The 24763-nt window shown below is 38.8% G+C and overlaps 1 protein-coding gene across 3 annotated transcripts in view; it reads right to left on the minus strand.

Annotated features, from left to right (window-relative positions):
• trim2a (tripartite motif containing 2a) overlaps nucleotides 1–16959 on the minus strand; it is a 44940-nt gene extending 27981 nt beyond the window's left edge. Inside the window, exon 1 of one of the 3 annotated variants that reach the window (XM_079812683.1) lies at nucleotides 16804–16959. The gene's annotated coding sequence lies outside the window, so the exon portion shown is untranslated. Of the gene's footprint in view, nucleotides 1–6509; nucleotides 6836–16803 lie in introns of those variants that run through there. The other 2 variants (XM_079812682.1, XM_079812684.1) reach the window with 2 other exon arrangements.
• Nucleotides 16960–24763: the final 7804 nt, after the last annotated feature.

Raw genomic sequence — 24763 nt, forward strand, 5'->3', positions numbered from 1 at the left:
TTCATAATGATAAAGTTAGATTTTTTATTACATGTGATTCGGACATTCACTACATGCACTCCGCTCCTTCTTCTCCGCTCGTCTCAGGTAAATAATGCGTCTTTCAGCTGAGCTGATCGTGGTCGGCGTAGCGCATTCATGTGTTTTGGGGGCGTGGCTTTGGAAAGAGCCCAGAAGGGAGAAGGTGGAGTGAATGGAAATAATGAGTCTTTAAAACAGTCGTGAGAGGTCTACAGACACTCAATTTTTATACTTTCTTTTTCAGAGTACTTACTTTTTAATTATGTATTGATATATAAAGAAAGTTTAAACAAATTTGGAAAAAAAGTTTTTTAACCAGATCTTACCTACACTACCTTTAAGGCTTGTTCACACTAGGACGATTTTCGCACATGTTTATCGCCGACGTTTAACGTCTCGTGACTACAGAAAGGCCGCCAATGTGAGTGTGCACACCGACGTGAAAAACGGCAGGCGTAAAAGCGTCATTTAAAAAAAAAAAGCCTCGGGTTCGTTTTTTTATTTTGACTCGGCGCATTAAAAACTGGTCGACCAATGAGATCGGCGCTTTTGTTCACGTGCCTGGAGCTGCTGAAGTGACAGTAAAACACGACTTAGTGGCGCTCAAGCACAAAACGTCTTGCCAAGCACGCATTGATACGACGAAGAAGTAGTAAGTAGACAAAGAAGAAGATGAACTGCTAATGCTGCTTGCCAGTTAGCAAAAAGTGTGTGTGAATGGTTTTGGCCATAGACATAATATGTCTTTGGTTTTGGCAAGCACGTAAATACCGTTTCTCTTCTTCTTCTGAGTGACAAGCGAGTGTCAGAAGTGTTAAGTGCCGCAGCACCACCTTGTGTACCAGGAGCGCTATCTACTGAATGATCATGTTCACTCGGCGCATCGCCAGTGGAAATCGCTTGGGTGTGAACACTCAAGACGCGTCGAAAAACGTCACGAAAAACGCTGGCGATAAGCGCGCGCGATATTCGTCCCGGTGCGTGCAGGCCTTTAGACGACTTGGAACTGAGCTTAATCAACGACCAGTATGGTACCAATCCTACATGCGTACACAAGACCCAAGCTCAGGTTATGACTGAATTTTTTATTTTTAATAAATGTTTAATGTTATCATTCTTTTTTTCTCTCTTTTTTTGGCTGTTTCTTTTTTACATAGTAAAAATCAAGGCAAAAAAATGCATTTTAAGGACACCTTTAACAAGTCTTGGTTATCTTGTTGCAGTGTAGATTGGAGGCATTCACCAGTTTTGTAAATATCTATTTTTATTTTTAAGAGATGCATTCTACAGTACTCCTAAGATGTTATCAAAACGGAAACAGCCATAGCAGTAAATATTTCATTAGGCTTTTAAAAGCTGTCTGTTTTAATGCACACAATGCAGAAAGCCAAGCAGAACAGGCCAGATGTCCTCACTGCTGAGCAGAGCAGAATCATGCATCTGTGCGTCAATCCACTCACCACAATGTGCTCAGTGAAAGTCAAACTCTAAATACAGGCTTCTGGACAATATCTACATAACATACTGAAAATGAAGCTCTGATGTGGGATATGGAAGCTCATAAAGAGAAAATTGATGGGTTTGTCTGCACTGGATACTGGAGTGAAAAACAAATCTCTTACATATTGGGAAATCTATTCAAGTCTACAGTTTAGCAAAGCATCATCTTCTCATTGTGTATAGATGGTTGTTAGTATATATAAATAAAAAAAAGCTTTTTGGTGAAAATTCATTCACATTAATACCATACCTTATCATGAAAACAAATACAGTGATAAAAAAAAGGTTTTAAAGTACTAAAATGTACTCTTAAAGACAAGCGAACAGCTTGTCTTATCCAGTCTTCCCCTTAGTGATGAGGGAAATGGAAATGTTATGCTCTAAGATTAAAATGCTTCAGATTACCACAATACCAGCATGGTTGCACTCAAACCCATTTGTTCTGTAATTGCTATCATTTCCTGTGTAGAGTATCCTCTTTCTTTTCTTTAAGGCAAAGTGTTTTCCCTTTTGCTCTGCCTCTGACACTCTTCTTTGATCCTGATGATCTTAAGCTCTTCTTGAAATCAATAACACTGTCTTTTTAAGCATAGCTATAGTGTGAGCTTCATGTTACATGTAAACCATTTCTGACCAGTTCCTAAATCCAACACTAAGTTTGCCAAATTTTTGCAAAGTCATTGGTAATGAGGGTTGAGGTAATAAAAATGACTAAGATGGAAATAAAAATTACAGTAATTATAACCATATTAAAATATAATATATTAATGGAAATGACAAGAGCACATAAGTAAAAAATTTAAATAAAAAATAAATTACTACAATAGTATATAAATATTAGTAACACAAACAACTTTTTCCACAGTTGAAACTAAGCAGCAAACAGTTTGTTCTGTACTTCTGCAAAAGTCTGACATGAGACAGATGACTGCCTTTGAACGCATGAATACACATGAACCCAACATTTACACATCATCAATGCCCATTTTATCATAAACCTGACACGCCATAAACATCAAGAGTAAATTGATAACATGAATAAGAGTAAATTGTGGGAGCATCTGTCAGACCTTGAGGTGTTCCTGACTGTGTATAACAAGGTGCTATACTGTACATATCATACAACTGCACATATCACAACTGGAAAAATGGCCAGTGGGACAGTGGCATTAGAGATGTAACAAGCAACTTATGAGAAAACGGCCAAAAACTAAATAGAAACATTAGATATGATTCACAAGAAGTGCAGATTAGCTTGCAATGTAGGGCATGTCACAAATACTGTAGATCAGTGAGACTGAGAGAAGCAGGACACAGCCACAGTGCTGGATCCCTCAAGGGCATCCACCCCCTCGTTCTACTGGAAAAGAGCTTCACTGAGACCATATCACCATAGCAACATTAAGGAGGCCTTGAATATCTGAACCAGAGCATAAGGGGGCGTTCACATAGGACAAATATCTTCAATTAAAAGCAGCTAAACGGAACACAGCAGAAGTGGATTAACTCCCATACACTGTTGCAAATAAAACATAGATAGAAACATACAGATAGTGAACCCTAATATCTATGCAAATGTATATTGACCTGTTGTGTTCATTGTTTTAAAACGTCTCGGTTACGTATGGTAACCCTCGTTCCCTGAAGGAGGGAACGGAGACGTACGTCACAGACGAATTGGGATCACTTCAGAGAGCCCCTATCAGCTTCGAGATATTGAGATTTACCGACGTACCTGGAGCGTAGCGGCATGCAGGGACCCGACTCGGACGGCGTGGGAGTGGCCCGAAGTGGGGTCTGAGTGCGCTGTGCAACACTTACCTGCTTCCGCTGAGGGGGTATGCGAGTGTGGGAAGGCCGCTTGTGTGAATGTTTAATCGCCTCCGTCTGCTTCTGGGCGGCCGAGAACTGCTGGGCAAAGATCTCGAGAGATGGAGATGGGGGAGTCCAGGAACCGATATTTATCGGTCTCCCTCATGTCGGCCAGGTTGAGCCAGACTGCGAGAGTGGACATCACCTGACCGAGGGAACGGGCGGTGACTTTCGTCACCCGTAGGACGAGGTCCATCACCGTCCGGAGCTCCCAGAGGAGACACAGGACACAGGGATAGTGCAGCCTGCGCCTGTACTCACTGGAAAACGCCCTCACCGTACCAACAACACAACGAAATTTGCAGTGCTGTGAGAACAGCAGTTGTTTGCTGCTTGTAGCGGTGAGCACGCGGTTCGCGCTGTGATGTGCCGTCACGCCAGCACGAGCGTCCTCGTTGTTCTCTGTAATATAACTCTCAATACTTGCTGAGTAGTCTTGAACTCTTCGAAATAATGCCGTTCGGCTCCGAAGTGAATGACAAAAGTGCGCTGCTCTAGCTTCCGGTTTATACCCGCGGCGTGGGGCGGAGCGCAAGATGCAAATCTCGCACACCAATGGCCCATTGGCCTGTTCTCTATATCTTGAAGCTGATAGGGGCTCTCTGAAGTGATCCCAATTCGTCGTCGAACGTGACCTACTGAAAGGGAACTGACATTGATGTAAATTGGTGAACTATTTTTAACTTGACGTGGTGTCAAATCAGCTCATGGTGGAAGATGCTGAAAAAAACATGGGCCATGTTTACACAGCAGCAGAATACGGTTGTCAGTCCAGTATTTGATAGGGGTTAAAGGATCATAGTTGATCCATGATCCATTCGGACCAGGCCCCACACTGGTTTGCGGTTTAATTGCAAAGTTTAACCATCATAGAGTACAAGTTTATCTTTTGCACATTTTGTCGTGCCTATTTACACATTTAAGCGATTTAAAACCATTCCAATGTAAGAAGATGCGAAAGAGGAATACATTTTGTACTCACGCGCTGTTATCTGTGCGTACAGCCACAGAGAGGGGCGTTTCAGAACAACAAACTGATTCCTTTTTTGCATCTCTTTGCACATGAGCGGTCACAGACACACAAAATGATGCCAAAATAGCATCAGATATGTCTTAACTCTTAAGTGAACGTAAACAGTTGAGAAAGAAATCGGATGTGTATCATTATACAGGATCTATGTGTTAGGTCTTAAAGTGACAGCATAAATACCTGCTGCTGTCTGTCATTAATGTTAATCAAACAACAAAACACAGCTTACCGAAGAACAAATATTAATCTATATTTAATTTATCTATAGTGTTAGTTTACTTTTAGGCCTAATTATTACATTTCTGTACCTGAAAACAGAGCCTTACTTTACCTTACTTTATTTGTAATTTTGTTACATTGTATTTATCTTTATATAAAAAAAAATTTGGTGACCCAAAAAAATATTCGATCCGTGATTCAAAAACCGCAATATGACCCGAACCGTTAGTTGAACGACTACTATTTGAGTCCTTAATACGATTACGTTCACACACAATATGGTGACAATTGCATTCTATAACCGAACTTGTACCCGTAAATGCGCTGTGACAAAACCAGACTGGACAACAAATTGTCTGTCACCTCATACAGTGCAAGAGACACTCTGTGCTGTGTGTTGCGGGTTATCATGTTTGGTTTCGGTAACTTACAGCGACTGAGATATGAGCTGTGTGTCATCTGAAGGTTCTAGATCCAGTCACTTTTCTCCACTGGAGCTTCTCCCGTCAGTTTTGTGTTCTACATGCAAATCAAATGCTCTGCTTCTACCCCAATATTAAAGCTGTTGTCGGTTGAAGGGTTAATTCACCCAAAAATCATCCCATTACTCACCCTCAAGCCATCCTAAGACTTTCTTCTTTCAGCCAATACAAGCTTTACAATGGGAGTGAATGTTACCTTCGATTTTGAAGCGCAAAAAAGCACATCCATCCATAATCAATACGGCTCCAGGGTGTTTATGAAGTGAAGTGATGCATTTTTGTAAGAAAAATATTAATATTTATAACTATATAAACTATAATCACTGGCTTTCAGTTATTAAACCTGCTTTAGTATGACAACTCTTTTTTGTGCAACTTATTTAAATATCGTGATAATATTGTATACCGTGATAAATGCTTCAGCAATCATGCATTTCAATATCATTTTTTTTAATCATGTATTTCAATATGTAACTTAAAAATGTCAATTTTTTTTTAACATTGTAAAGTTAAAACAGTTGCATTCTTTTTGGTAAAGGCTTAAATAAAAGCCTATTTCTTTTTCACACATAATTATTTTGTATTAAGTTGACAAACTAATCATTTGCTGGGGTTCACTTTCAAGGAAACAAATGTGTAGACCCCTAACTTTATGCATGTATCCCAATCCATCAGACTCACATAACCATTTTAGCCAAGATTCTCCTTCATTCACCGAAAGCAGCCTCATGCCATATGTGTTGGCTTGGTCTACATATCTAGTTTAGGTCCCACATTTAAACTTCTTATATTTCTATTTATTTTAACAATAAGTGTCTATGTTTACAAGTCATTAACCAGTGTAGGTATATATTACAATAGTCAGACAACTCTAAAACAAACACATTTCCTAGACTCTTAAAGCCCCTGTCATTTTCCGCACACCATCCCTGCTCGGGTCTGTTACATAATATTTATATAAGCAAGCCTTGTGCAGAATTCCTCTGTCACATCAAAGAGTGCATGATAAAGATGACATCTGATTTTAATACCAGACTGAATAACAACAGGAATTTACCCCTATAAATAAACATCTTTTTTAAGCTAACACTACACACCAGACTAACAGCACCAGAAGTCACAACATAATGCAGTTACTGTAGTCCTTATGCCAACCATAAAGATGTATCAAGAACAGATTACCCTAAATATATATAATCTATGAAGATATACATTTTTCCACAAACAAATTAGCAATAATAAAGCATTACTGTATAAGAACAAAAGAAGAAGCCTACATTCTGGCCAACATAGCAGTGCCCAAACATCATGTCGTTGAGTATTATCAGAAGCAAGAGAATCAATGGAGCATCAACAGTATCAGAAAGAGCTCCACTGAAACCTACCATCAACCAGCTGTTCTCAAGGCACCATCCCACATGTTGATACCCAGCAATGCTGCGTTTCACGTCTGCGCTGAGCAGAGAGGAAATCTGAGCGCAGCTAAGCCAGAAAAGAGATGACAGCTCATTTCAAACTAGCACATGAGGAGAAGGATTACTGGTCTCTCGCTCTCTCTGGATCTTTAATCAGGCCACACCTTTCTTTCGTGCACGCTCTACGTCATTCATAAATTCACCATGTAAACATTCACTTTCCCTCCCTCCCTTTTACCTCTCACTCTCACTCACTCTCTCTAAATGCTAACTCACTGCAGTACTCTTTGCAAAGCATTGTGGGATTGTGATGTAATTCTGAGACTTAGAGGGGATGAAGGTGCAGATGCCGCCAATGTTAGTCTGTTTCTCAGCCAATAGGGCATTAGGAGATTAGATTGAACAATGATGCAGAGGCAAACGAGTGTGTGTGTGTGTGTGTGTGTGTGTGTGTGTGTGAGAGAGAGAGAGCATGAGAAAGCTCAAGCCAATGAGATACAGCTGCTTTTGTCAGCATGCATCATTAGTGCTGACTCACGTAAGGCAGTCAGAATAAGAGGGATGCTGTGGGACTGAAAAACCTCACAACTAAATAAACATGTGTACAGTTCCAAAGCTTTATGAATTTGAATTTGTTTAATTGTTTTAATTTAGAGATGTGATCAAAACCAGATCAAATTGATGTAAAATTAATAAATGAATCAATAAAACCTCACATCATTCCAAACCTTTATATATATTTTTATTTGTTTTTATTTTGTGAAAAACAAAGAGAGATATTTAGCAGAATGTCCAAGCCATTTTTTTCATACAATGAAAGTGGATGTGGACCAGTAACAGATGTGGCCACCATTCACTTTTTAATGTATGGGAAAAAACAGCTTTGTTTCACACAATAATAATAATAAAAAAGATTGCAAAAATGAAAAACATTGCATCAATCTAAGGCCTACCTTAAATGCAGACAAAATTAATCTGCTTTTTCATCAAACACGTCTGAGCTTCCATTTACCATAATTGATGTGCTCTATGTACAGTATGTGTGTTGATCAATGTTTATATGTGAATAGAATCTTAAATTGAATCGATTCATCATATAAAAATTATCATGATTAAACCACTCGATTCATATGGATGACTTTTACGAATCTCTTTATAAACTTTCTGAAGCATCAAAGTTTTGGTTGCATGGACTGTCAATGTACATAAATTATATCTTTTGAGGATGAATGAAAGTCTTATGGGTTTGGAACGACATCAGGCTGAGTAAATTATGACCATTTGACCATTATACCATTTTGGGTTAACTATACATGTTTAACTCATTACATAACTAGTTTTGTGGTGTCGAAATTGTTAGCATTTCCACTTTTAAAATGCTGCTATTGTAACAACCTAAGTTTGTATACAAACAAGCAATCAGGTACAGTGTGATAATTAAGAAAACAGAAGCATAAAAGGAAAGACAAATTCATATACTGTTTTATAATCTACAATGGCTCTAATTTTCCAATCACTCAAAATAATATTAAATGCATAAATCCTCTAACAGCAACACCTTTTTTGATAGTTTAGCATCATTGACCATAAACCTTCATAATCAAAGCAAAAGCAAAGTTAATCATGACAAATCATTATCAAGACAGTACAATATTTCACATTATAATATGCATTGCTTTAAACAGAACTTTCATTGTTGGGTTTACTCACTCTCTTACTGAGAGAAATCCTAGTTTTCTTCAGAACACAGCTATAACAAAGCATTACCGCCATCTGTTCAACATACAGTTCAGCTCTGCTATGATGATGTTCTAAACAGTCCAGCCCATCAAAGGGCTTTCCAGATACTGAACTCAGCTGTTTTGTTTATGACCCGCCTTTGGCAATTGACCACATTGGATTCACACAATAGTACTGAGCAGTGACCATGGTGATGACCAAGACCTTGACCACATCAGTCCAAAAACAATAGAAGCAAAAACAAAGCTCTGTGTTTTAGAAGTGAAAACTAAACCTATTTCACTTCTTACAGCTAGGGATTTGAGTAAGGCCATACTTATACAGATATGAAATCAGGTATTTGACTGGTAATTGTGCTTTACTGTAAGTGTCTTTGCTAAATATTTTGTTTCAAACATGTGTTTGGCTCTTATTCATCTTCCTTAACAATCAATAATAGGAGCATTCACCATTCTGCTGCCCTCACCAGCTCTGAAGCCTACTTACAGACTTTCAACTTTGATTTTTGTGTAAAGTAACAACATCTAAACTACATATTCAAAACCAATTAATAATTTTTGCAGTATAACCACTACAGTTCAACATATTGTATGTAGAAAGTATTTGATGTGAGCATTTGCAGTTTGTTAGTATACAGCAGGATAGACAGCAAGGGAGAGGAACCAATCAATGACTTTGTAAAGGTTGATCAGAGAGGTCAAAGAAGCAGCCCTGAGGCCTCTGAAAGAGGTGGGATGACAGAAGGGAGCAAACTGCTGTATCAATGCCTGGGAAAAGGTCAACTGTCAATTTCGATGTACTGTATGGTAAGAAACATGTTACAGTACGAATGCACAATATGCACTGCACTACACTACACCACTGCTGTGTACATTAGTGCAAGCACTTATCTATCTATGTATCTAACCATCCATCAGTCTGTCTGTCTATCTATCTGTTTCTATCAGAAAAAACAAGATAGATCATACTATTATGAAAGCGCATACTGGCAGTAAAAAAGAGAGCGATTCAACCCTTTTATACAGGCCAGGGAAAGATTCAATGGAGAAACAAGCAATTTGGGCTGAACATAAATCATATGGTAGTGGCTAGATTTTTCACTTACATAAGTGAAAACAGTACATTTTCACTGTTTGCACAACTCAATAAATCAGTTGATTATTAAATAAACATTCTTTCCGACTTCTGTGTTTTAGTAAAATTTTGGTGCATAGTAGATATATTCATTTATAGCTAGTGCTGGACAATCGATTAATCGTATCCAATTTAATAAAATGTTGTGTTTACATAATATATGTGTGTGTGCTGTTTATAATAATTATGTATATATAAATACACACACATGCATGTATATATTTAAGAAAAATATGTTATATTTATTTATGAAATATTTAAATTTATGTATAAGATAAATTATTTAAATATATATACAGTATATACATGCAAATATTTCTTAAATATATACATGCATGTGTGTGTATTTATATATACATGATTATTATACACAGTACACACACATATATTATGTAAACACAAACTTTTATTTTGGATGTGATTAATCACGATTAATTGATTGCCCAGCACTAAAATATATACAATATATACATGCAAATATTTCTTAAATACATAAATGAGTGTGTATATATAAATAATAATTATACACAGTACACACACATATATCATGTAAACACAAACTTTTTTTCTGGATGTGATTAATCGCGATTCATCGATTGCATTGCAATATTTATAACTAATTAGTCTGCAGCTTTTATGACTTCATATTAATTAAAAGCTACATGAAATATTTGAACTTTTAAAAATCAATTTGTCACACTGCAGGACTATTTGCAAATGAATGCAATGGAAATATAAATAAATATATAAATAAATATACACATACATAACACACAACTAAAAGTACTTCAGTGAGCAAAAAATATAAAAGGAAAATTAGGTGCACACATACAGTAGACAGCATATAGACATGTGTGACCTTTGCCATACATTCACAGCCCATCACCATCCATGTCACACAGGGTCGACTTTTTACACGGCCCCTCTATGGAGTCAAAATAGGGCCACATATATCTGCAAAATAACACAATGTTTTGCAAAAAAAAAATATGTTTTGCAAAAAAAAAAAGTTTTGCAAAAAAAAATAATAATTTTGCAAAAAAAAAAATAGAATATTGAGAAAAAAATGCTTTTTTGCAAGTAAAAAAATAATAATTGCAAAAGAAAAGTTACCACTGAGAGAAAAATAAAGTTTAGCAAAGTAAAACTTGCAGCATTGACTTTGCAACACCTTTGCGCCGCTCCTTTAAATCCGCGTTTCCGTCATCCGTGCCTCTGCGGCGCAAGCTTTCCTTTGCGCTTCATTTTTCTTTGCGCCTCGCTTTGTGTCCCTGATTTGACGTGGGGGAGGGGTCAAGAGGTTGGGGTGTGTACATGGGTGTGTACAAGGGACGAAGGCGCGTCCTTCTCGTTACGTCAATCAATACAATCTGACTTAAATTTGGCCACTCGCCCTTGAGGCTGAGCAACTGTGCTGATCTCTCGCTGTCTCAATTAATTTGCCCAATCTCATTCACTTTCTATGCAGAGGATGATCCATCGATGTCTAGCATTCTGGTGTAAGGGTTATAAATACCCAAGTTGCATGCATGCAGCTCTCAGCTATGTTAACTAACCAAACTACATCAGGAATCATTTCTTGAATCTGTCTGACACATCATCAGTGTTGGGGTAAAGTGTTACAAGTAGAGCTGTCAATTTAACTCATTAATTAAAAAAAAACACATGATTAAAAAAATGTATGCAATTAATCATGCCCAATATATTCTTGTGTTCAAAGACAGCTAGATGATATGCAGCAGAATGACACACAGAGGTCTCGAGATCCATACGGTCTGGGGCTCGCGCTGATGACGTAACGAGAAGGACGCGTCTTCGTCCCTTGTACACACCCCAACCTCTTGACCCCTCCCCCACGTCAAATCAGGGACACAAAGCGAGGCGCAAAGAAAAATGAAGCGCAAAGGAAAGCTTGCGCCGCAGAGGCACGGATGACGGAAACGCGGATTTAAAGGAGCGGCGCAAAGGTGATGCAAAGTCAATGCTGCAAGTTTTACTTTGCTAAACTTTATTTTTTCTCTCAGTGGTAACTTTTTTTTTGCAATTATTATTTTTTTACTTGCAAAAAAGCATTTTTTTCTCAATATTCTATTTTTTTTGCAATTTTTTTTTTTTTTTTTTGCAAAACATATTTTTTGTTTGCAAAACATTGTGTTATTTTGCAGATATATGTGGCCCTATTTTGACTCCATACCCCTCCCCCACCACTTTCATCAGCAGCACTAATCATCTCATCAGGGCTTTAAACCAGGGCATGTGTGACATCCCACAAAGAACACAAGAGAAACCACAAAGGCAAAGCAATAGTAAAACAGTATATTCTGCTCATTCATCCTACCATACCTATCTTAAGAGGAATGGCAATTTTATTTATTCAGGTTAGCTAAATTCCTATTTCTTAAAAGCCTAAAAGACAACGAGATGACCCTACAGTGTTGATGCATCATTCAACAACCTTTGAGTCTATGATTTCAGCATGAGGGCAGTGGGTAGACAGATCGGGTCAATACACTGTAATATTTGTCAGTTTCACTATATGCCTACACTATATTGATTTATACTAGTGCTGTCAAACGATTAAAATATTTAATCGTGATTAATCGCATTAATGCCATAGTTAACTCACAATTAATCACAATTAATCGCACATTTTTATTTATTCTAAATGTCCCTTGATTTCTTTTTGTCCCATTATTTTTTCTTATTTTAATGCTCTTATCAACATAGAAAAGTGGATCGGCTTGCTTTGTTCAAATGTTTGTTTTATTGAAAACAACATTGGCATACTGTAGTGTTCGATTTCACACCAACATTCTCACTTGAAGCAGTCATTCACACTTGGAGCAAATAATCGCTCACACAATGTAACACTGTCCATCAATAAAAGGGTGAAAAAAATACTTTGTTGCACAAACAGCCCCTTCAACAGCCCTTTCTAAGGGATCAAAACAGGGTGATACAAAATAAAATTACAAAGTGCACATGCAAGGTAAACTAGGACTCCGCCTATAGTGCAGTTAAACCAGGGGTCGCCAACTAGCGGACTCCGGTCCAAATCCGGACCGCGAAGCCTTTTGACGTAGGCTAATGAAACAGTTAACGTTGCAATGCTCACTGTTGCGTTCAGACCCAGACGCGCGGTCAAGCATGCAGGTGCACCGGACGCGAATGACGCGACATGCACGCCGCTTAATTCGCGCCGCAGAATGTCTATTTGCGTCTTTGCATTGACTTAAATCACTCGCGCAAAACGCTTCATTCGCGTCCGGTGTGAATGCACCATCAGAGCAGAAAGCAGCGCTCAAGACAAGCACTTTTAGTTGAAGACCCCTGAGTTAAACCATGGCATAATACGTTTCTCATTTCGGCGTCTCACGCTTGCCATCCACGTCTACTCTTTTAATGGCCCAAACAAGTGTGGGCAGCCGCAGCGTGCCTGATGTTTTGTTTCCGGTCTAGCTACATCCGGAGTGGTGTTGTAGTTTTTCTAACGTTACTAGTTGCTGCAACAGCATGTGAAAAAACTACAAAGTTTGTTAGACCAAAAAGAACGTTAATCTCGCGATAAAAAAATTGACGCCGTTAAAATAGGTTTGCGTTAACGTCGTTAATAACGCGTTTAACTGACAGCACTAATTTATACCAAATCCAGCCAGCAAACATTTGGACGTTTGAGACCGTTGAAGAGGCGTCCCTCCGACACGTTCCGTCATGGTTGAAAAATAGTTCCAAAATGAAAGTTGAACGGACGTATCTGAATGCATTTTTAGGAAATGTTCATTATTACATAATTTTACCGATTTATGCCATCCTACCGCGACTCTTTTTGGCCAGCGACATGACGTTGTCGTCGGACCAATGTTTGCTGGTTAAGTACACGTAACTCTTAGTCTTAAGAGATTTGAGTTACCTACATAATACTGATAAACTATTCAAATGTACAGTACTGTAGTGTACACTCACCTAAAGGATTATTAGGAACACCATACTAATACTGTGTTTGACCCCCTTTCGCCTTCAGAACTGCCTTAATTCTACGTGGCATTGATTCAACAAGGTGCTGAAAGCATTCTTTAGAAATGTTGGCCCATAATGATAGGATAGCATCTTGCAGTTGATGGAGATTTGTGGGATGCACATCCAGGGCACGAAGCTCCCGTTCCACCACATCCCAAAGATGCTCTATTGGGTTGAGATCTGGTGACTGTGGGGGCCATTTTAGTGCAGTGAACTCATTGTCATGTTCAAGAAACTAATTTGAAATGATTCGAGCTTTGTGACATGGTGCATTATCCTGCTGGAAGTAGCCATCAGAGGATGGGTACATGGTGGTCATAAAGGGATGGACATGGTCAGAAACAATGCTCAGGTAGGCCGTGGCATTTAAACGATGCCCAATTGCCACTAAGGGGCCTAAAGTGTGCCAAGAAAACATCCCCCACACCATTACACCACCACCACCAGCCTGCACAGTGGTAACAAGGCATGATGGATCCATGTTCTCATTCTGTCTACGCCAAATTCTGACTCTACCATCTGAATGTCTCAACAGAAATCGAGACTCATCAGACCAGGCAACATTTTTCCAGTCTTCAACTGTCCAATTTTGGTGAGCTTGTGCAAATTGTAGCCTCTTTTTCCTATTTGTAGTGGAGATGAGTGGTACTCGATGGGGTCTTCTGCTGTTGTAGCCCATCCGCCTCAAGGTTGTGCGTGTTGTGGCTTCACAAATGCTTTGCTGCATACCTCGGTTGTAACAAGTGGTTATTTCAGTCAAAGTTGCTCTTCTATCAGCTTGAATCAGTCGGCCCATTCTCCTCTGACCTCTAGCATCAACAAGGCATTTTCGCGCACAGGACTGCCGCATACTGGATGTTTTTCCCTTTTCACACCATTCTTTGTAAACCCTAGAAATGGTTGTGCGTGAAAATTCCAGTAACTGAGCAGATTGTGAAATACTCAGACCTGCCCGTCTGGCACCAACAGCCATGTCACGCTAAAAATTGCGTAAATCACCTGTATTTCCCATTCTGGCATTCAGTTTGGAGTTCAGGAGATTGTCTTGACCAGGACCACACCCCTAAATGCATTGAAGCAACTGCCATGTGATTGGTTGATTAGATAATTGCATTAATGAGAAATTGAACAGGTGTTCCTAATAATCCTTTAGGGGAGTGTAGATGACAATTTTAATAACTTGAATTGAGAATCCTTCTTTAAATCTTTCTTATAAGGTTCCGGCAAATTTGTGAACTGTCACAATACTTGTGCAAATACTCCTCTGTTTTAACTAATGGACATAAAACCTATTTGACCTCAGCAACAATCTACATGCCTTAAAGGGATAGTTCACCCAAAAATGAAAATTCTGTCATAATTTACTCACCCTCAAGTTGTTCCAAACCTGTATGAGTTTCTTTGTTCTGCTGAACACAAAAGAAGATATTTTGAAGAATGTTTGTAACCAAGCAGATAGAGCAACCATTGACTAGTCAATAGTTGTTCATTTTTGGGTGAACTATCCCTTTAAAATTCCATTTAAACAGATTGGTAAGTCTAGTACATTTTGTCCAGAAACACCAATTTGTATACTCTACATACTAAAAATAAGTATACCGAAACTATACTTAAAAACTGCTAAAGTGTCAATTTAAATCATGATAGAATAGTGAACAGAACTTTATTTGCATACAGCTATGAGTGCAGCACACTAGATAACATGATGAGAGGAAGAGATGTGCAGGAAACTGTACAGTAACATCACTTAACATTTTGCATGTGTGATATATTGTAGCAGATTTATAATAACTTAACATTAATCTTTTCTACACCAAATCCTTTTTTGGATCAAGTAGTATAAATCACTATCCATAATAGTTCAAGTTGTATGGGAACGAACAGCAAGGGCATTTTTCCAAATGTCTCCTTTTATGTTCAACCAAAACAAAAGAAAATAAAGAAAGAAAATAAATAAATAAATAACCATATAGGTTGCGAACAGCAGGTGCATACACTATGATCAAAATTTTGAAGGGTTAATTCTTTCTTTCAGTGTTAAAATTATAGACAGCATTCTGCCACTATAAATATCATGAGCCACTGCCTTCCTGTATGCAAACCAGGACACTGCGCCAATCAGCTTCCTGAGGAGGCCCATCTGCTTCAGTGTGTGTGCTTCACGGCCCAAGAAGTCAAAATGATCTTGTTTATAGTCTGCATTTCTTATCACAGTGTAATTTTGGTTAAGACAAACAGTAATTCATAATGCTTGTCTGAAACTATGTGTTAATTCAGACAAACTGCTGGCTTGGAATAGTGCGGTGTTACAGAAAACTGCTATTACAACTATGATGTGTGTGTGTGTGTGTGTGTGTGTGTGTGTGTGTGCGGCAGCATCCTTACATTACAGTGATCATTCAATTGCAAATGCACAGACTGATTTACAATCCGGGAGCAGGGAGCACCACCAAGGTCTGTCTAACTGTCGAAAAGATTAACATTACAGAACTCTCTCTCTCTCTCTCTCTCTCTCTCTCTCTCTCTCTCTCTCTCTCTCTCTCTCTCTCTCTCTCTCTCTCTCTCTCTCTCTCTCTCTCTCTCTCTCTCTCTCTCTCTCTCTCTTCTCTCTCTCTCTCTCTCTCTCTCTCATACACACACTTCTTCTTATATCGGAGTGGCATATTTTCCTTGAATAGGCGTCAGTGCACAGTCTGCATGTGTAGATAAACTCTTTCCAGACATGCAGGAAGGGAGCAGGGCTGTCACGTTACAATGAATTACCACAAAAAGAAAATGGCTTGTGTATAATATTCAGAATCGGAAATATGGGTATGGTACAATTCATCACTTGTGAATAAACCTCAATAAAACCATCTTCTAAATGAATAAATGTAAATAGTGATACATGGTAAGCCTAATTGTGAGATTTATGAAAATGTCAGTAGCCTACTCAGACAGGTGAATATTCACGTGACCCGAACCATCTGAACTTGCTTTAGCTTCGGTTGATAACAACATATTTTAATCATAAAGTCCCTGTTCATTATTTAAAATATAAAAACTGAAGTTTGTATATATTTATAATGTAGTGCATATCACCAGAAACTTACAACTTGTACGAACCGACAGTATGTTTTCTTGTTATGTCTTTTATAAAATGGGGGAAAAAACGCTCATAAATCACTGAAACAAATAAAACAGGTTGTCGCTGTGCCATACAAAGTTATAGAAGTCTGTTGCAAGTCTGTTAAAATTCACAGCCATAGATCATGTAATTATAAATGCACATGTTGCTGGCATCGCAGATAGCAGATTAAAGCAACACAACGTTGGGAAAATGCCTCTCTCTCTATGCGCCTTCTGTTCACTCTCTATGACTAAAAATACTTACGCGTTCTCCATGTCTGCACTCCTGCTCAAGCCGATTAATTCCAGAAAAATAAAACCGTCAGATTGTCTCTGTCTGCCCACTCATCTTTGTCTTGATGAAGCGTGAGTCACGAATAACAAACTCACTGTGCTGTCAGCTACTGTCAAAAGCCAAAGTGAGGAGCCGTAGAAAGTGACCAATCGGAAACGCTTTGGTGAATATAAGGGCGGGGTTACCTTCACTAGCCGTGACTTGTGGCCAATCGCAAATGTCTATTTTAAATGAGGGCGGGGAATGTGAAGGGGTTTGCGAGGTTTGTGGTTAAACTCTCACTGACCAAGCAGCAGGGATGAGATGAGAGGATTTAACAGTTAGTTCAGGTGTGTGTGTGTGTGTGTGTGTGTGTGTGTGTGTGTGTGTGTGTGTGTGTGTGTGTGTGTGTGTGTGTGTGTGTGTGTGTGTGTGTGTGTGTGTGTGTGTGTGTGTGTGTGTGTGTGTGTGTGTGTGTGTGTGTGTGTGTGTGTGTGTGTGTGTGTGTGTGTGTGTGTGTGTGTGTGTGTGTGTGTGTGTGTGTGTGTGTGTGTGTGTGTTGTATCCAGAAGTGAGCTAAATCTCCTAACCCTCCTTTTGGGGTCGTTCTCATTTGTAAAAACGATAGGCCTAAAATACGTTAAATACGATAAATACGTTTTTTTAATTAAAATAAATTGTAAACATAGCCTATTTTGTTTTCCTCAATTGCTAACACACTTCAATTCACTTGTAAATGTAGCTTGCTATTCACACCCATAGGCCATGTAGTTCGTACACTAGGCCTAAAAATGTTTGATTATGATTTGATTTTATGCAAAACTAAAGAACTATGCTATTGACTTTTGACTTTCCAGAGATGATGCAAACAAATAAACAAATTGGCAGTCTTTTGAACAAATCGTGAAATCAGAAAATGCCTACCCATACTACTGAAAATATATATTAAATGATTAAATGTGACAAACTGCAGATCGTTGACATAAGATTGTACTAAGAAGACTGTAATACTAATGAATAGCTTCATATGTAGCCTAATAAAAATGCATAGAAATGTATTTTTACAACCATGGTCAAAGTAGCCTACGTTTCTCTTGAGTTTAACAGTTTGCAAAGGAATCTGTGACCTTCTATCTAGCTCATTAAATATTAATTATTTTAAACTGATTGGCTCAAAAATAAAATCATTTGAAAAGAACTCGTTGATGCTGTTTTGCCTGGTGTAATGCTAAAATAAGTAAGAAAACTTGATTTTCTCTGTTTAACTAGTGTTAAGTGATCAGATAGGCCTGCGTTAATAAAACAAGTTCATATGCTGGAGATGTTTTGTATTATTATTAGAAAATTATATTAAGATGCTGTTTGTTTAACTCAAGCTGTAAACATTTAAATGGAGCTTTTAGACAAAGAGTTGTAATGGCTTTAGTTTAGTGTTTTTTTGTAAGTTTTTTTTTTACTATTGGTGTTATTATACTACTGAGTCCATACTTTGCAGGCAATTTAATCAATGAAACTGATTTTGATTATTTCTGATACTGGTTTCTGATTCTTTCTCTGCTTGACTCGTCTGCATGCCACTGTTTAAGCACACAATGGAAAATATGGCAAGAAGGGTCATGGGAAAACATTAACATAATGTAAAGCTAACTTTTCAACAATATCTGACTTCAGTCCTGTACAAACAAGACTAACAGCTATTATGCCATCTAGTGGTACAACTTTGCCGACTGGAGAACCTGGAGTTGAACAATTAAAGAGAAGAGGTTTGTACTTCTGCTACTCTTCACCTAAAAAAGTTTGCCCATTTCCAACATATGGAAATCCACTGTCCTAAAATTCACTTTATCATTTTTCGTCCTCTTGGCTAACGGGTAACTTTGAGAAGCTAGACACGTTGCTGTCCTCTTTCCTCTGAGATTGGCACTCAACTGCTACATTAACATCCATCTGGATTTCCTTCCTATACCTCTCTGACAGCTGATAGCTTTGGTATGTTGCCACTAATAAGCTGGCGGCCAGCAGCAACAAGTTCTCTATACTCCACAACCAGCCGCTGCTCTCAGCAATCTGTTGTTATTCTCTTCTTTCACAAAGACTGACATTTTTGACACCTATTCAACCACCTCACCTCTAGACCATATTTTATAAGATATAGGCCTAGTATTTCTCTATCTCTCAAATACATGAACAACTGCAACTGCATGACTGGTCAACTAATGTACTAATACTCTAATACTTTAGTTGTTCGTCCTTCATTCAGCACAATTACACCTATGAAGAAATGATACCTTGTATATTTTATTATCACATAACTTATGACACTAACACATTTTCAGAGGCTTTTTGGACTTATATTTCAATCTAACAGTAAAATGGAGTGATTTCCTTTCATCAAACCCTAACAAGATGAACTTTACTGTAAAAAAAAAAAAAACAACATATTTGAAAAGATACATTGCACTTTTACTTGTACATTTGCCACTATATTTTGTACGTCGCTTTGGTTAAAATTGTGCGCTAAAGGAATAAATACAGTATACGACTTGTTTGTCCTCTGGTAATATTGTGTGAAAAGTGACTTGGGGCAGTAAAAGAGATGTACTGATAGAATGATGAATCAGTTTATTCTCGCAAGGCTATGTGTGGAACATGAAAACAATTAGAGGAAATCTGTCCTGGCACCAATGATTGAAGATAAAAATAAATCCCTAAAAATAGTAGATAATAGTTTGTTTCTCATATACTATTGTTTATGATTCTCTAAATAAACAATTAATCAGAAAATTCTGATCTGAACTTGTAAACACTGACCATACGCTGGACATAGCTTTAGTACCCAGCAGTGTTAATAACAAAGACAAAAAAAAGTTACAGACCAGAGGAGGGCCTTTTGCATTCCTTTAAAGGTGCATTACATTTTAGCGGCATCTAGTGGTTCTACACCCCTCCCTTTCAAAGCACATTGAGAAGCTACAGTGGCCGACACAGGACACAGATGTCGTCAGCAGAGAGTAGCTAGCGCTCTGTAAAGCAGTTTGTCCATACTTTAGAAATATGACAGCGCAAAATGGCGACATCACTGTAAGGGGACCTGTGGTGTATGTAGATAGAAATGGCTTATTTTAAAGGATTAGTTCACCTCAAAATGAAAATTTCCTGATAATTTACTCACCCCCATCTCATCCAAGATGTTCATGTCTTTCTTTCTTCAGTCGAAAAGAAATTACGTTTTCTGAAGAAAGCATTCCAGGATTTTTCTTCATATAATGCATTTCATTGCAACCAACAGGTTGAAGGTCCAACTCAATGCACTTTCAAAGGGCTTCGAAGGGCTTCAGAGGGCTCTGCACGATCCCAGGCGAAGAATAGGGTCTTATCTAGCGAAACCATCGCCATTTTAACCTCAAATGCGCGACTTCTGTGTTGTTGTTCTTCACTGTGTATGACGTCACCACGTCCGAAAGGTCACGTCCGTGGCGTAGGTGGAAGTACTGACCCAGTGCCGAAAAACTCCATCTCATGTTCTCCTCTAACTTTAAAATGGTCCGACATCGTTGTTTTACCTTTATTTTTGTTAAGGGCATTTCATTTAGTCTTTGCACGTTTGTTTTAACACTGGGACGGTACTTCCACGTGCGTCCCATGCGTGACCTTTCCGAGGTAATGACGTCATATGCATTGAAGAATAACAACATCGAAGTCGCGCATTTGAGGTTAAAAAGTATATAAATGTTTCCTTTTTTTTTAGAAAATGACAGGTGGTTAAGACCCTATTCCTCAGCTGGGATCATGCAGAGCCTCTGAAGCCATTCGAAGCCCTTTGAAAGTGCACTAAGTTTGACCTTCAACCTGTTAGTTGCAATTGAAATGCATTATGTGAAGAAAAATCCTGGAATATTTTCATCAGAAAACATAATTTATTTTCGACTGAAGAAAGAAAGACATGAACATCTTGGATGAGGTGGGGGTGAGTCAATTATCAGGAAATTTTCGTTTTGAGGTAAACTAATCCTTTAGGTAATAAAAACATAACGGTTCATTATGTAAGAAGTGTTTGAAAAAAACACCTTAAGACGCATCTTTTTAGACAAGCATTTAATTAGCAATTATGGTTTTGTATGTTTTCGTGTATATATGTATATTTGTATGTTATGTGTTTGTTTAAATCTTTTATGTGTATATTTTAATTTTGTGAAGCACTTTGTGACCTTTATGTCTGTGAAAAGTGCTATAGAAATAAAGCTTACTTACTTACTTACTAAGGTCTTTATACACCACTCAAAACATAATTATGTATATTATATTGCATTTCTGTCAATAGATCCTCATAAATATTACTCACGGCACCTTTAAGAATTTAAGCCAGTATTCCAAGAATGTACCTAAGTACAGGGTGGTGAAGGTCAAGAGGTCAAAAGTGTGTTTGTAATTTTGTATCTAATAATAAAGCCCAGTTCAGTATTTCTTCAATCAACATCTTTCAGCATAATACTGACAAACAACAAAGAAAACACAAGTGGTCTAATTTATTTTGTAAAGTAGAATACAAATAAGAAGTAAAGCAAGACTGACTTTAGAGATGATCAGTGCTATACAACATTATGTCTCTAGCTGAATGGTAGAAACACTAGGAGAGCGATGTAATGCGCAACAAAAAAAAGCTCTTTCTGTCCATTCAATTTTTAAACAGATTGTGATGGGCATGTTTGTTTGTTTTTTACCAGTTATTTTTAGTCTCTCAGTTATCAGGCAGTATTTAAACCAAGCTGAATATAATTTATGAATAAATATCCAGGTTTGCAACCGTATTTTTTTCATATACTATAACTTTTAATTGTATATTAATTATTTTACACTCTGAATCAAACACTTAGCAACATTGTTATAATCAGAGAAATCTACATCCATAACTGAGTGTGAGAGGTTCAATTATTTTTGTTTAGCTGACCTTCCTTCTCGTTGAATCTATTTAAGACATAAACACCAAAGTTGTCCAGACAAGCATCAAAGACAATAATAGGCCTTACATGTACATGGGTTTATATACATTTAACATTTGAACATACATTTAACTCAAAATTGGGTAAGTGCCTTTTGTGTTATACACAATACTTTCTGCTATTAAGGTGAGATACAGTTAAGTTTAGTAGCAGATTTCATGGCATGGTTACTTTTAAGGGTTGGTTAGGAAGTAGATATAGGGTCAACAGTGTAATTATGTGTAATTATTCAAATAACTTACAGATGTAATTAGATGCAGGGATTTTTTTAAATTTAAATACAATGTAAAACATGAACAAAATAAGTGCACTTTATCAACTGATTAATTTAAATCATAGTACAGATTTACATATAATTTAAAGAAGGACAAGCAAATAAGCTGTACCTTTGCAGATGTGATGGATGACATCTGTGAGAGGAACATTTTCATGCATCTTTAAAATGATAACATGAGCAGGGCATGCATTAGAAATGTACAAAACTTACGTTTAGATACCCTGCAGTCCTAAGAGTCCTTTCTGCATTGAATTATAACCGTCTTGTTGAGAGAATAATTATTCACACTGCCTACAGCACTCAAAGTGAACATGTCTTCTTGCAGAGTCTCACTAGGATGCTTCATATAAGACCAATTTTATGAATTATTTATCTGTTTGTGTGGAGGGCGTAAAATATAAATAAATCATAGATAAGGCCTACCTTTTTTGCAGAGTAATATTAATAGAATATTAATAGAATAGTAAATTCTTAACTTGATTTCTAAGGCAAGATAACCCAACCAGCTTTCACAGTAAGAGGACCAAAGCATACACTATATTGCCAAAAGTATTGGGACACCCCTCCAAATCAGCTCAGTGAATTCAAATGTGGTACCGTGATAGGTTGCCACCTGTGCAATAATTCAATTTGTGAAATTTCCTCACTACTAAATATTCCACGGTCAACTGTTAGTGGTATTAAAACAAAGTGGAAGCAATTGGAAACAACAGCAACTCAGCAACAAAGTGGCCACGTAAAATCACAGAGCGGGGTCAGCGCATGCTGAGGTGCACAGTGCGCATAAGTCGGCAACTTTCTGCAGAGTCAATAGCTACAGACCTCCAAACTTCAAGTGGCCTTCAGATTAGCTCAAGAACAGTGCGTAGAGAGCTTCATGGAATGGGTTTCCATGGCCAAGCAGCTGCATCCAAGCCAGTGGTGTAAAGCACCCCGTCCCTGGATTCTAGAGCAGTGGAGACGTGTTCTCTGGAGTGACGAATCACGCTTCTCTGTCTGACAGTCCGATGAATGAGTCTGGGTTTGGCGATTGCCAAGAGAACGGTACTTGCCTGACTGCATTGTGCCAAGTGTAAAGTTTGGTGGAGGGGGGATTATGGTGTGGGGTTGTTTTTCAGGGGTTGGGCTTGGCCCCTTAGTTCCAGTGAAAGGAACTCTTAATGCTTCAGCATACCAAGATATTTTGGACATTCTCATGACCCCAAATTTGTGGGAACAGTTTGGGGATGGCCCCTTCCTGTTCCAACATGACTGCACACCAGTGCGCAAAGCAAGGTCCATAAAGACATGGATGAGTGAGTTTTGGCACAGAGTCTTGACCTCAACCTGATAGAACAACTTTGGGATGAATTAGAGCAGAGACTGCGAGCCAGGCCTTCATCCAACATCAGTGCCTGACCTCACAAATCCGCTTCTAGAAGATTCTATTAAAGAACCTTTAATAATGTTATCAAAACATTAGCACTAAAACGTTAGTTATACATTGTTTATGGAACATAAAGCAAATTTGCCTGTGAACGCGTTATATACAATATAGGTAGGTTTAAACCTTGGTGATCACTTATATAATTGTAATATATCATCTGTAATGTTGGCTCTTATGGGTGTAGGAAGGAAGAAGACGGGGTCGGCGTACTGGGACTCGTGAGTACTCTTTTTATTCTTGTTGCTCAATAAACAAACAGGGTGTGCACGTCGCACAACATAAACGTTCAGCATAAACTCTCTTTCTACGTATCAATCGTCGGTTTGGGCAGGTCCATCTCTGCGTGTGTCCTTCTCTCTCGAGTCCCAGTTGTGCGTGTCTCTCTCTCCCTCTCTCTCGTCCCGCAGCGGCTTTTATGCGGTCTCTCCACGCCAATTACTGCAATGAGACACAGGTGTTTGTGATCTGCACTTGACCAACTTACTCACCGCTCGGTTCCGCCCTCTCTCTCCCGCTGCAGACCTCGCAAAACCACGCCCCCTCCGCCACATACCCCCACCGCTCGACTCAGGACGGGGAGCCATCCGGCCTGCAACCCCCCCCCCCCCCCCCCCCCCCTCCTGGAGAGGAAGTCAGCCACCGCGATCTGTGCACCCGGCCTGTGGATCACCTTGAACTTAAAAGGCTGTAAAGCTAGATACCAACGGGTGATCCGCACGTTGGTATCCTTCATGTGGTGGAGCCACTGCAAGGGGGCGTGGTCCGAACAGAGGGTGAACTCCAGCCCCAGGAGGTAGTAGCGAAGGGTGAGAATGGCCCACCTGATGGCCAAACACTCCTTCTCTATGGTGCTGTACATAGTCTCTCTCTTAGAGAGCTTACGACTAATGTACAGCACCGGCTGCTCTTCACCCTCCACCTCCTGGGACAGGACTGCGCCCAGCCCTCTGTCCGAGGCGTCAGTCTGCAGAGAAAAAGGGAGAGAAAAGTTAGGAGCCTGAAGGAGCGGCCCACCACACAGAGCAGCCTTTATCTGGGTGAAGGCCTGCTGGCACCGCTCCGTCCACTGAACCGTATCTGGAACCTCCTTTTTAGTCTGATCAGTCAGCGGGCTAGCGAGGTCCGAATAATTAGGCACAAACCTTCTGTAATATCCCGCTTGCCCCAGGAACTGTCTGACCTCTTTTTTGGTCTTAGGTCTTGGACAGGTTGCAACTGCTGCGGTCTTATCAATTTGGGGATGCACCT

This window comes from Gobio gobio (genome assembly GCF_949357685.1).
Source record: "Gobio gobio genome assembly, chromosome: 3".
Taxonomy (NCBI): domain Eukaryota; kingdom Metazoa; phylum Chordata; class Actinopteri; order Cypriniformes; family Gobionidae; genus Gobio; species Gobio gobio.